We start from the raw sequence: 13,053 nt of genomic DNA, 5'->3' as shown, positions 1-13,053 counted from the left end.
TGTCACTCATACGCACACTCTCTATTTCCAATCCCCCACAGCCAATTCTCCATGAAGGAGGCGGGACATATCTTTTACACACAGAAATCATGTCACCTACCTGCTTAATACTCTCAAACTTCCCACCTGGTATAAAATCCAAGATTCTAATCATGCCCATAAGCCCTTCGGATCTGACATTTTCCCACCTTAGTGATCTCATTTCACACAAATCCTCTCCTTTCTCACCCCTCTCTGGTCCCACCGGCCTTCTCGCTATTCCTCGAACCTCAGGGGCTTCAAGCCTGCTTGGAAGCCCTTCCCCAGAAGTCCCCACGGCACACTCCCTCCCTCCGGTCAGCCCTCCCTGGTGGCCGAAGACGACGTCTCGGGCGAGCTGTCAAGTAGTGGCCCTTCACCATTACGAACAAGCCCAGCTTATAGTTCTTCCCTTGTCAGCTTCTTGAAATAGTGTGTGTTCATCCCCACCCTGCTTCTTTTTGGTCTCTGTTCCCATTAGAATAATGAGAGAAGTTGTCTCTTATCTAATAATATAGCAGGAGATCTATTTGGAAGCCTATGGCCGACGGAGTCCACACGGTCCCATTGTATCACTGGTACCCGGGACCTTGGCACATGCACTCCCTAGGTAAATAATTGTTGAAGAAATGAAGAAATGTGATGCCCAGAGTTGCTAAAGCCATCCTGTGATCCTAAAGGAGTTTCTTGACATGGGATGGCGTGCGGAGCAGAAAGAACCCAGGTCCACTGTGACGTCCCCGACCTGTGGGATTCATCCACCAAGAACCGCCCTGCCTCCTACTTGTCACATGTGGCACTGAGTTCTGTAAGACGCTTTAATATGGGTGTGCTGCTCACTCGCAGCTCCGTGTCTAACTGACGAATAATTCTCATCTGCTGGAAAATGTTGGCATCATTTTGGAACACATCGTCCAAGTACGCTTTTTTTTTTCTTTTCTGTTTTTCATTCGATCCTGATAAATTCAGCTAAATCAATTTTTAATTTTACAGAATAACTTGATATTACCAGTCATATCACTTACCTGCCATGACCCATTGTTATAGCTATTTGAACTCCCCTCATTCAGATAATGGTGCTTTCTGTATGCATCTTGTGGGTGGGATTTATGAGTCCTGTTTTTAAGACACTTCACCTTATACATACTTTTCCAATTGTGCATTTTCTTATTCTTTTTCCCCATGTATCTTCACAATGGTGCAGTTTCTCAGCCTCAGCACTAGTGACATCTGGGGCCAGTTAATTTTTTGTTGTGGGTCCTATAAATTGGAAGATGCTCGGCAGCATCCTGGCCTCTGCCTACAACATTACAATAGCGTCTCTTCAAACGGTGACAACCAAAAACATCTCTAGACATTGCCAAATGTCTGCAGGAAGACAGACTTGCCCCCAGCTATAGTAGAAGCCTCTCCAGGGTTGGACCTTGTCTTTTTCATCTTCGTAAATTCAGGAACTGGCAGAGAATCTGGCTCATAGCATACACCCAGTCCCTGTTCAACGAACTGATCTGCACCACAGAATGTATGACCCTGCCCCAGCAAAATGCCACCGACAGCCCAGCCGGCGACGATGGCATCCTCCCACTTAATTCTCAATGAAGACAGTTTTCATGTACAAATGATGTTTCGCTACTAAGAAGGACAAAGGAGTTCTGGGTTTTCTTTCTAAAAGCAAAGAGCATATTTGAAAAAGTTTTCTGAGCACTGTGCCCAAGGCTGTTTCCGACTGTGTAGCGCTCGAAGCCTCGCGGGCTCCCCCTCCGCCGGCTGCCTGCCGCCCCTTCCCCAGGGTTTCGGCAGCAGCCCTCGCCCACAGCCAGCACCAGGGCACAGCCCTCGGCTCAGGACCCGCCCCCAAGCCCCGGCGAGTGTCTCCCGTGGCTGACCGCCAAGGCCGCTGTCTGTTTCCTGCGCCCAGGCCTTGGCCTCCTGTCTGCTCGGCTTTCATCTGCATTTATCTTTTCAAGCAAATGAATTTAAATTGTCTTTATCTTTTACTATGGAGGCGGCTTCCATCCCCTTTCTATCTTAATATGACTTCCTAGTACGGCCCATTTTCTCCCCTCAGAGAAGGTTATAAATAGGTGAGATGGGAAATGGACCATTTCTAGGAAAGCCGAGCCAGCCCAGCCGCTGCCTGTGGGAGGGTCCGCCTTCCCAGCACCGGAGGGTAGGGCTCGGGGAGCCTGCTTCATATGTAAGAAGGCATCTTACGGCTCTGCTGCCCCTGCCCCACGGCAGGCCTTGCGGTGGCCCATTTGCATAGCACATTAAGGAAAAGCAAAGAGACACCGCAGAACTGAAGCATGGGAACTGAATGGAGACCCCCTCCAACAGCTGCAGATGCGAAGAGACGAGACGGAAGCTGTGTGCTGGCAGCTGCTGGGCCAAGGCGGCAGAGCAGTGCTATCTCCTCCCCACTGTGGGCCTGTTGCTTTCCCTGTCTGGGGCTTGGTGAAAACGCAGAGCTCTTCATTTGGGGCCCTTCCGCTGGAAACTATGATGGCAGACAGCGTAGGCTGGATATCCCGGTTTTCATTCCCAACCCCCTTGTCTCTGTCCTGCCTCTAACTTAGGAGCTGGCAAAAAAATAAAGTAAAAGCAAAAACACTTGCTTTCCCAGTTTCCCTTGAAGCCCGCGGGGCACGCCACCTGCTCCCGCCCCGCAGGACTGAGGAAGACTTTGGGTGGGATTCCGGGCACGCATCTGCTGTCCTGCTGTGCAAGGCGCTGCTCCCTGCGCTGCTCCCTCGACTTTCTCCCCGGTGCCGTGTTCCCGGGGCTGCAGTCACAGTGAAGCGTCTCTTGTATCCGCGAGCAGCTCTACCGTCTGCTACGTGAGAAAAATAAACCCGTTTCTCTAAATCTGGTAGACAACTGCATTTGTCGTTTGCTGCCGAAAGTGTTGACAATGAGAACAGCCGTGTTTATGCTCTTGTCAAGTCGCTATGAAAATAGTGTGTTTGTTGTAGCCGCCCCTCTCTCCTGTGTGCTCTCATCAGAACCCCCAGGACACAGTGTGGTTCGGCCAAGACCTACCCGGCAGTAAGTATTCATCAAAGCCAACAGTGACGTTACATAGCTCTAGCTGGTTCTAGAAGACAGGTGGAAAATCTAGGTCATGGTCCTCGGATGCCCGACTTTCTTGTAGCTAACATGTATTAAGTGCTTACTGTATACTAAGCACTCTTTGTGCTGCTGTCAATGAATGAACTCAATGTTCATTAAGAACCCTGTGAGGTAGGAACCAAGATCATACTCATTTAAAGATGAGGCAATGAAGATACAGAGTAACTAATTTGCCCAAGGTCACCCAGCTAATAAGTAGCAGATGACTATTATCTAAATGGCTTGGACTTTCTAAACCTATAGAATTCATACCCTGAGGTGTATGCGCCTTGAAGAAAATAAGCATTGTCATTCTAGATATTCTGAGAAACATGGGAATTCCTGTTTGCATCTTTGAGAGAATACAAGGTTACTGAGTTACTACTACCTGGGCGATAAAACCGGCTATGCAGGGAAAGGGAAAGGTGATTCTGCCCACGTCATTTAGGAAAAAAAAATCCATTTAAATGCAATAACATTAAGTACTAGTATGAATAAAAATTATAATTATGATAAAATTAAATTTTATTATGGGCTTATCATGTGTCAGGCACTTTGCTAAGTTTTTTTTTTTTTTTTTTAATCCTTACCTGAGGATATGCTCATTGATTTTAGAAGGGCGGGGGAGAGAGAGAAACTTCAATATGAGAGAGAAATACTGACCAGTTGCCTCCAGTACATACCCGTGACCTTTCGGTATACGGGACGATACTCCAACCAACTGAGCCTCATCAGCCGGCGCACTTCGCTTGCTATGTTCATGGATCTTTTTCTTGACCCTCAGAATAGCGCAGAGAAAGGGAAGCAGATGCTCTGTGGGAAGCCCGGAGCCATTGCTCCCCCTTCTTTCTGGCTGTCTCAGCCCTAATCCTGTGTTTACCTTTCCTGGGCCAAGAGTTCAGAGTTGATTCCCTCCCCAGCGCAGGGGAGCAACCGTGACTGGTCTTTGCCGATAATCCCCTTTACCATCTCGATTCAAGGTGGGCACGTTCTACCTAGAAAAACTGTAAACCAGGAGAAAGGAGAGGTAATCTGGGGATTTCTGGGAAAGAGTTCCCTCGCTAGTCACAACAAGCACCGAGAGGAAATGGCCATGTCATGCTGGTCACTGCAGTGGTCACCTTGGGACCGTTGGTTGAGAAGCCCAAACACCAAGCCAATTTGCTAAGCATGCAGAGAGAAAAAGAAAGCGACAGGGTCCCCAGTGACCGTATGAACAGCTGAGTTAACCCTAAAACTGCCTTCCCTCTGCATTTCTTGTTCTATGGAATAACATAGAAGTTATTTCATAAGTGTGCTAAATAGGTTCTATGATTATCCCCATTTTAGAGCTGTGCAAACTGAGGTGTGGCTTGTAGAAACCAGGATTTAAACCCAGGCAGACTGTTCACCAAGCATAAGGCATTTTCTATAAAAAACCAAACACTGTCACCAGCAGCACCTCCGAAACCTCCCAGCTTCCTCTGGTTAGCCAGTCACAAAGCCCACCTATTTTTCATACCCCAGTAAGGAATGTTCAGAAGGGAAGTGTCGGGCAATCATCTTATTATCTACCAAGTTATATCCAGATTGGCAGATGACAACATGGCTTCAGAGGAAACTGTGCCTTCCCCAAATCAGAATGAGACCTAAAGTACTGATGGATGTCAGGCTTCATAGGTAAGACGGTAGCAGTAGTGAGAAGTAACCAGGACAAAGGTGCAAAGGAGAACTGGGCGGGGCTCTTCCATGCCCATCGTCCACCACACTCTCCTCTCCCGCTCCTCAGGTCCTTCTAAACAAAGCTCCTTGCATGGCCTCAAACCCAGGAGATGTTTCATCTCAGTTCCTTGCTCAGTTATTTCTTCTGGTACCGGCTCTCCCCACAGCTTGCCAGTCTAAACCCTACTCCTGGAAGGCCCCGTTTTCACACCCCCACCCATCACCCAGATCCTCTGGTCCCAGGGGATGTCTCTCCCATTGCATTTCTATAGTATTTTATCTGTATCGCATGTAGACATTTACCTCGTTACCCTGCCCTATATTGTTTTTATTTGTATATATGAGCATATGCCTGGCTTCCTTGCTCAGACACTAAATGGAATGAGGCAAAATTTGTGTCTATCTATCATTCTAATCTCCGGTGTCTACCAAGGGTCTTCTTCCCCTAGGTACCTCAGAGAAGATTTGAGCTTTTAAAAAACCCCGCTCGGGACCCGAGCAGCATTAACAGAGCATCGTTATGAATAAACATGCAGCTGGTTCGGTCTAAAGTGAAGCCGCCCACTCTCTTCTAGAGAACAGCCTGAAATGGTCACATTTACTTCAGTTTTGGAGATATCAACAAAGGGTAATTTTATAAAATATCACCCTATGTAAACTGAGGATCTTCAAAGGATTTTCCTAGAATTTACACTCTCCCCGCCCCTGCTTCCTGTCCCCCGTGTTCCTCTATTCAGAGAAAAGCTGCAGGTACTAAGGCGAATAGAAAAAGGGGGGGGGGGGGTGATCCTCGGGCAGGTGGCAGAAATCAACTCTCTCCTGACAGTAACTCCCTGACAGCACAGACAAGTTGAGAGAAGTATTCAGCTGTCAAGGAAAAGTCATTTCCGAAGCTGGCCCCTGACTTCAAGCCTGGACGATAAAGCTTTCCAGCCTAATGAAGTGGGTTATCGAAGAGAAAGACCCAGGTCACTGGAGCTACTAGAAGCCACACGGCAGAGAAGAACACAGCGCCTGATGACAACGACAAACAAGGTGACCGTACAAGGCAGCTTTTCTAAACACAGTGACCGTTAGTCTGGTCACTTTGTAAGACATGAAATTCTCATGTTTTCCCAGACCACAGCATTTCTGTACTTGTGATGGACATTCCTCCCGGCGTCCGGGTCCTGATGCTCTCGTGGAGTCCTCTGCTACTGTGGCCTCCTCCCTCCCTCCCTCCCTCCCTCCCTCCCTCCCTCCCTCCCTCCCTCCCTCCCTCTCTATCTAAAAAAATCAATGGAAAAATATTTCTCAGGTGAGGATTAACAAAAAAAGAATAACCTAAAGGAAAAGTCATTATTTTGGTAAGGGGGTCGGGAAGGGAAATTATAATTTTTTCATTTACTAGAGACCTTTGAGGTGGGATATGAAATGTGGATAAAAGTAGACAGTGCAGGCGATCCACCCAAAATCCTTCCAAAGTACCGAGCAAACGAATCAATGGAACTTGGGGAGGGAGTTGAGGGCTTGGAGAAGATAGACTTGGGTGTGTTAGATTCCCAAATCGATGGACGGGAAAATCAGGGACTCGAGGTTTGAGATTGAAGAGATCTTGAAAATGACCTAATTCAACCCCGACTCTTATAAACTCGGAAACCACAGAACGGAGATGGCTTCAGAAGGCCAGAATCTTGACACTCAACCAGCGTTCTTCATCTTCTTTACGCTGTTTTATAATACATTCATGATAATAAGTCATAAAATATATATAACATAATATACTGCATGCTGACTCTCTAAGAGTGGTTTCAAATTAGAATAAGTTACCTCAAGCTTCCTCAGGGCCAGATCACAGCTGCCTTCAATGTGTAAATATGTATTACAAATACCACTGAGGTTATTCTGAGGCAACTCTAGAACAAGTTTTAGCATCATCACGTGTATAGAAAACACGCCAGAAGACAAACTACTAATGTTCAAATAAAATATTGGTCTCTCTGCAATGGAAAGGTAATGTGCAATTTTATTTACTCTTGCTTAAGAAAAAAAATAAAATGAACCTAGAGAATTTTGCAGGTCACGTGTCAAGTAAACACAAGCACAGTTATTCTCATAATTCTCAACTCCTCACCGGAAGAGGAGCACTCCTTCAAATAGAGTGAAGTGAGTTAGGACAAATGAAAGGAAGCATTACTTTACTTAGAAAATAATAAACGTATGGTGCTCATTACCATAAAAGAGGTACGGGCGAGGAATATAAATGGATTCATAAAGGTTTTGACCCAATGATGAATGTCAGAAGCATAAATGGTGACAGAGAGCACACCTGACCTTTCAGGGAGGAAAACGATGTCCCTTCCTAGCACATCCCTTGAGGCCTCTGTTGTCAACACAGTATCAGGTTGGCGGGAGCACCAGGCTTTCTGGGCAGCGCAGCTCCTACGTGCCTTTTAGCTGATGGGCATCTGGGCACGGTGAGCATTCTCTCTTCAATAGAAGCATAAATGAAAACGGTTTCATGTTAAACAGGGAGCTTCATGAAATACCGCTGTTGGACTGCATTGTTTATGTCATCAGAGTGAAAGAAGAGGAAGGGTTCCAGATGGAGGAATCAGAAGGGACCCAAAGTTCAAATCCAGGCCACACCACCGAACGGGCCGAGGTGCACACTCCTACCTTTCTGTGCTCGGCTTCCTCACACGTGCAGTGAGGAGAACCACACTTGTGCGACAGGCGATGTCCTGAGACTTCATCAGAAGACACTGTGCACTGAAACACACACACACAAATGCATATTATCACTGAAGTGATCTCCGGTTAGAACCAAATCTCAGTCATTCTGGGAGAGGGTTTGTGAGATATATGAAGACAACAATCCTTGCTATATTTTTCTGGAGAAAATTGCCAAGAATTCTCAAAAAGTACTCAAGACCCACCCAAGTCGAATGCCAACTCCCCGAGGCAGAGTTTCTTATCCCTCTAAGTTTCCAGAAAACTCTGGTCATATCTCAGAGCACCGATGTTACTATTTATCTGCTTTCTCCTGCCTCTTTAACTGTGTGCTCCTTTAAGACAGTAGCCTTGTCTTGTTTATCTCAGTGTGTTTATCACAGTTCCTGGTATACAGCTGGCAATGAATAGAGGTTGAATAAATTAATGTGGGACTGATCCTGGGTCTCCATTTTACAAGAGCGAGAAAAAGAAATGACCCAACTATAAAATGCAATAAGCTGATCATGATTAGGTACAAAATCAAGACCGACCCTTAGCTCTCCTAATTTCTACACTCCAGTCTCTAACTCCTTTAACTTGGAAATAATAGCCTATTGATTCTATTTGTATGAGAAATGGAAAGACATGATTTATAGGGTAGCAAAATCTTTACTAAGTGCATATATTTGAAATGTTATAATCACATTCCTAAAAACACAGTGGGTGCTCTATAAAGTACGATGAATATAATAATACAATGTTTGGTTATAACATCAAATTTGAGGTAAGTGCAAGATTACAGAGACTCTGATTGCCACCATCGTCTTCTTCAAAGAGAATCCCTCCAGCTTTATCTGCAAAAGTCAATAAAGTGATCAAAATGAATGTGAAAAAGCATGTCTCATATTCAGCCCATGACATAAATCAACAGTGGTATAGATATTTAGATATTTTAAATGTCTAGAAAATTTCTCTTCTAACTCATGACATTAGAAGGATAAACAAAATTAACTAATATACATGCCAGCAATATATATGAAGAATTATGTACTACAACCGAGATTTATCCCAGGTATGCAAGGCTGGTCCAGCATTCAACAATCAATTAATGTAATTCATCCCATCATCAGGCTAAAGAAAAAACAAACATTCATATCAATAAATACATTTTACCAAAAAGCATTTGGTAAAATCCAATATCCATTCATGATAAAAAAAATTCTCAGTAAAATAGGAATAAAGGAAACTTTCTCAACTTGATAAAGAATATCTACAAAATACCTACAGCTAACATTATACTTAATATTGAGAAATTAGAAGCTTTCTTACTAAGATCAGGAACAAGTCAAGGATGTCCCCTCTTACTATTCCTTTTCAGCATTGTACTGAAGTCCTAGCTAATACTATAAGACCACAAAAAAATAATAAAAGAAAGAAAGAAAAGGTATACAGGGTATACAGGTTGGTAAGAAAGAAATAAATTCACAGACAATATGACCGTCTGTGTAGAAAATGTGAAAGAATCAACTACAACAACAACAAAATTCTGTAACTAATAAGTAATTATAGCAAGGTTACAGGATACTAGGTTAATACACAAGTCAATCCCTTTCCTGTATACCAACAATGAGCAAGTGGAATTTGAAATTAAAAACAAAATGCCATTTGTAATAGAATCCCAAAAGATGAGATACTTAGGTATAACACTAACAAAATATGAACAAGGTCTATATGAGGAAAACTACAAAACTCTGATGAATGAAATCAAAGAACTATATAAATGGATAGATAGTCCATGTTCATTGACAGGTAGACTCAATATTGTCAAGATGTCAGTTCTTCCCAACTTGATCTACAGATTCAATGCAATCCAATCAATATGCCAGTAAGTTATTATATTGATATCAACAAACTGATTCTAAAGTTCACATGTAGATATAAAGGACCCAGAATAACCAACACAGTATTGAAGAACAAAGATGGAGGCTGATACCACCCAGCTTCAAGACTTACTAAAAAGTTATTGTAATCAAGAGAGTATGTATGGTATTGATAAAATAACAGACAGATCGATGGAATAGAAATAAACACCCCTCCCCAGCCCTGGCTAGTTTTGCTCAGTGGTTAGATCTTCGGCCCACAGACTGAAGGGTCTCCATTGAATTGATTCCTGGTCAAGGGCATGTTACCTGGGTTGCAGGTTTGATCCTCAGACCCTGTTGGGGTCGTGTGGGAGGCCAACAATCAAGGTGTCTCTCTCACATTGATGTTTCTCTCTCTCTCTCTCTCCCCCCCCCTCCTCCCTTCTACTCTGTCTAAAAGTCGATGGAATAATATCCTTGAGTGAGGATTAAAAAAAAGAGACTCCCCCTCCAAAAAATATAGTAAACTGATCTGTGGCAAAGAAGCAAAGGTAAAACAATGGAGGCAAAGATAAAACAATGGAGGCAAAGATAATTTTTTTAACCAACTGTGCTGCTACAACTGATCATCCATATGCAAAAAGATGGATATAGACACAGACCTTACACCCTTCATAAAAATTAACTCAAAATGGAAAATAGACCTCAATATAAAATGCAAAACCATATAACTCCTAGAGGATAACACAGGAGAAAACTTAGATGACCTTGGATATGGCCATGTTTTTAGATGTAACACCAAAGGTACAACCCCTGAAAAAAATAATTGATCAATTGGATTTCACTGATATTAAAAAATTCTGCTGTGTCAAAGAAAATGTCAAGGGAATGAGAAGCTAAACCACAGACTGGGAGACATGTCTGCAAAAGACACATCTAATAAAAGACTGCTATTCAAAATATGCAAAGAACTCTTAAACCACTAAGAAAACAAACAACCCAATTAAAAAATGGGCCAAAGATTTTAACAGACACTTCACCAAAGAAGATATGGAAAATCTTCTTTGATGAAAAAGAAGCCTATGAAAAGATGTTCCACACCATATGTCATCAGGAAAATGCAAATTAAAACAACAAGGTACCAATAGAGTGGCCGAAATCCCGAACACTGACAACACCAAATGCTGATGAGGATGTGGAACGACAGGAACTTCCATTCACTGCTGGTGGGTACAAACACGTTTGAAGATAGTTTGGCTGCATCTTACAAAACTCAGCATACTCTTATCATACCATCTCGCAATCACATTACTTGGTATTTAGTCAAAGGAGTTGAAAACATGTCCACACAAAAACCTGCGCTCAGATGTTTATATCAGATTTATCCACAAGCCAATACAACCCCGATGTCCTTCAGCAAGTGAATGAATACATAAACCGGGATGCATCCAGACAATGAAATATTATGGAATATTATTCAGTGCTGGCAAGAAATTAACTATCAAGCTGTGAAAAGACACCAAGGAGCCTTCAATGTGCCTTTCTAAGTGAAAGAAGCCAATCTAAAACAGTTATAGACTGTAGGATCTCAGCATTCTGGAATAGGTAAAACTATTGGAGAGAGTAAAAGGGTCAGGGGTGAGGGGTGGGAAGTGGAGAGGGACGAACAGGCAGAGCACGGAGGATTTTTAGGGCAGTGAAAATACTTCATATGATACTATAATAATGCATACATATTATATATTTGTTCAGACCTGTAGAATGTACACCATCAAGAGGGAACTGTAATCTAAAGTCTGGCCTTTGGGTAATTATGATGTGCTATGCAGGTTCGTCAGTGATAACAAATGTAACACACTGGTGGGGAATGCTGATAACGGGGCAGGTTGTGCCTGAGTGGGGCAGGGGATGAAAGGGAAAACTCCATTCTTCTCAATTTTGCTTTAAAAGTGCTCTGAAAAATTAAAGTCATAAATAAACAAACATGTTTATAGATGCATGTGGTGTTCATATGTGTGGTATGTGTGTGTGTGTGTGTGTGTGTGTGTGTATAACAAACCCTTTCTCACTTAACAGCAGTTGAAAGAATACAAGTGAAATGGGTCAGTAGGTCACTGGACACCCGCATTTCCTTGTGTGTCCCGCGGGCTGGCCCTGCTCTGCCACTGTCCCCGTGGAGCAATCTCAGGCCAGTTTTTCTCAGCACATTCCCTTCGCAGAGGAGCATTGATTGCAAAGTGAACGCTCTCTTCTCTGCATTCTGAAAGGCTAGCCACTAATAGAGCGGTCTTTCTTGTCCAAGGGCCTGTAATAAACGTTTATTTTAACATTGTCCCTTCCTTAGCTCATCTGGAGCCAGACTGACTTCACCACCCTTGGATTTCAGCCCTTGAACTCCCAAGCCCCATTTCACAGGGTGGTTAATAACAGCGCGGCTTATTCTAAGTAGGCACACATCTCTCTCCCACCTCTATTCTCATAAATGCATCCTACACTAACCTTGGTGTCATTATTTCCTGCTGTCAATCTCATATTGGAATAGGCGACGCTGCTCCACTTTGTCATGGTGAAAAGTTTATCCTGCAAATTCTCCGTTTCTTAGGTCTTCCATGAATGGCTGCGCTTATCTCATGTGCGCTTCTAGGCATCTCCAGGGCTCTGCATTTAACTTCGCACTTCTAAAAGCATCTGTACAGAGATAATATTAATGTTATTGCCACAGACAGGCAGAGCCTCATTTCTCTCGGCTTTGACGGGAAATGCCTGTTCGCGGAGAAAATGTGCAGACGTCGGCATTTTTGTGTGAGGTCTGAGTGTGTGGGTCCAGCCACCGGCAGCAGGAAGAAGTAAGACACAACTGCCAGAGAGTTTGGTTAAAAAAAAAAAAAAGTCAAAATTGACTGGTAATCCACAACCTTTAAAATTATTTTCCCAAAGGATCCTCTCTCTCTTCTGCAGCTGGGGAAAACTTCTGAATTCACTCTCAGTTCTGAGATAGGGTTGCTTGGAAGAGTGGGTGATTTAAAGATCACTTCTCTCCCAAAATAGCTACTTAACCTAGACATGGTGGGTGTTTTAAATTCTGGATACAACTGCTGATCATATTTAAATTTTTGGAAGACCTGATTTAGAATTCATAGAAGGAAGGTAGAAAAGTAGTAGAACTATGACCTGGCCGGTTTGGCTTGGCGGTTAGAGTATTGGCCCGAGGCCCAGAGAGTCTCGGGCTCGATTCTGGTCAAGTGTATGTATCTTGGTTGCAGTTTGGTCCCGGGCCACTAATTGATGTGTCTCTCTCACATCGATCTCTCTTTCTCTCCCTCTCTCTTTCTCTCCTTCCTTCCCTCCCTCCGTATCTGAAAATAAATGGAAAAATATCCGCGGGTGAGGATTTAAAAAAAAAAAAAGAAAGTAGTAGAAATATGATGGGATTTGGAGTTATATGCCCATGTCTACTAGGCATTACTTATTTTAATGCATCCCTAAGCCTCAATTTACTCCTCTGTATAATGGGGATAATAAAATCCGCTCTGACTAGATTGTAGACATAGGGTTGTTTAAGGATCTAGAGATAAAAATGCATGGGGTTAAACTCTATACACCATCCAATGCTTTGGAATTTAAGTTGTTATTATAATACTAAAACAGAAGTTCCTGAAAAAAAATAACA

This window comes from Molossus molossus, unplaced genomic scaffold (genome assembly GCF_014108415.1).
Source record: "Molossus molossus isolate mMolMol1 unplaced genomic scaffold, mMolMol1.p scaffold_m16_p_4, whole genome shotgun sequence".
In the NCBI taxonomy this organism is placed as follows: domain Eukaryota; kingdom Metazoa; phylum Chordata; class Mammalia; order Chiroptera; family Molossidae; genus Molossus; species Molossus molossus.
This window is presented reverse-complemented; position numbering follows the sequence as displayed.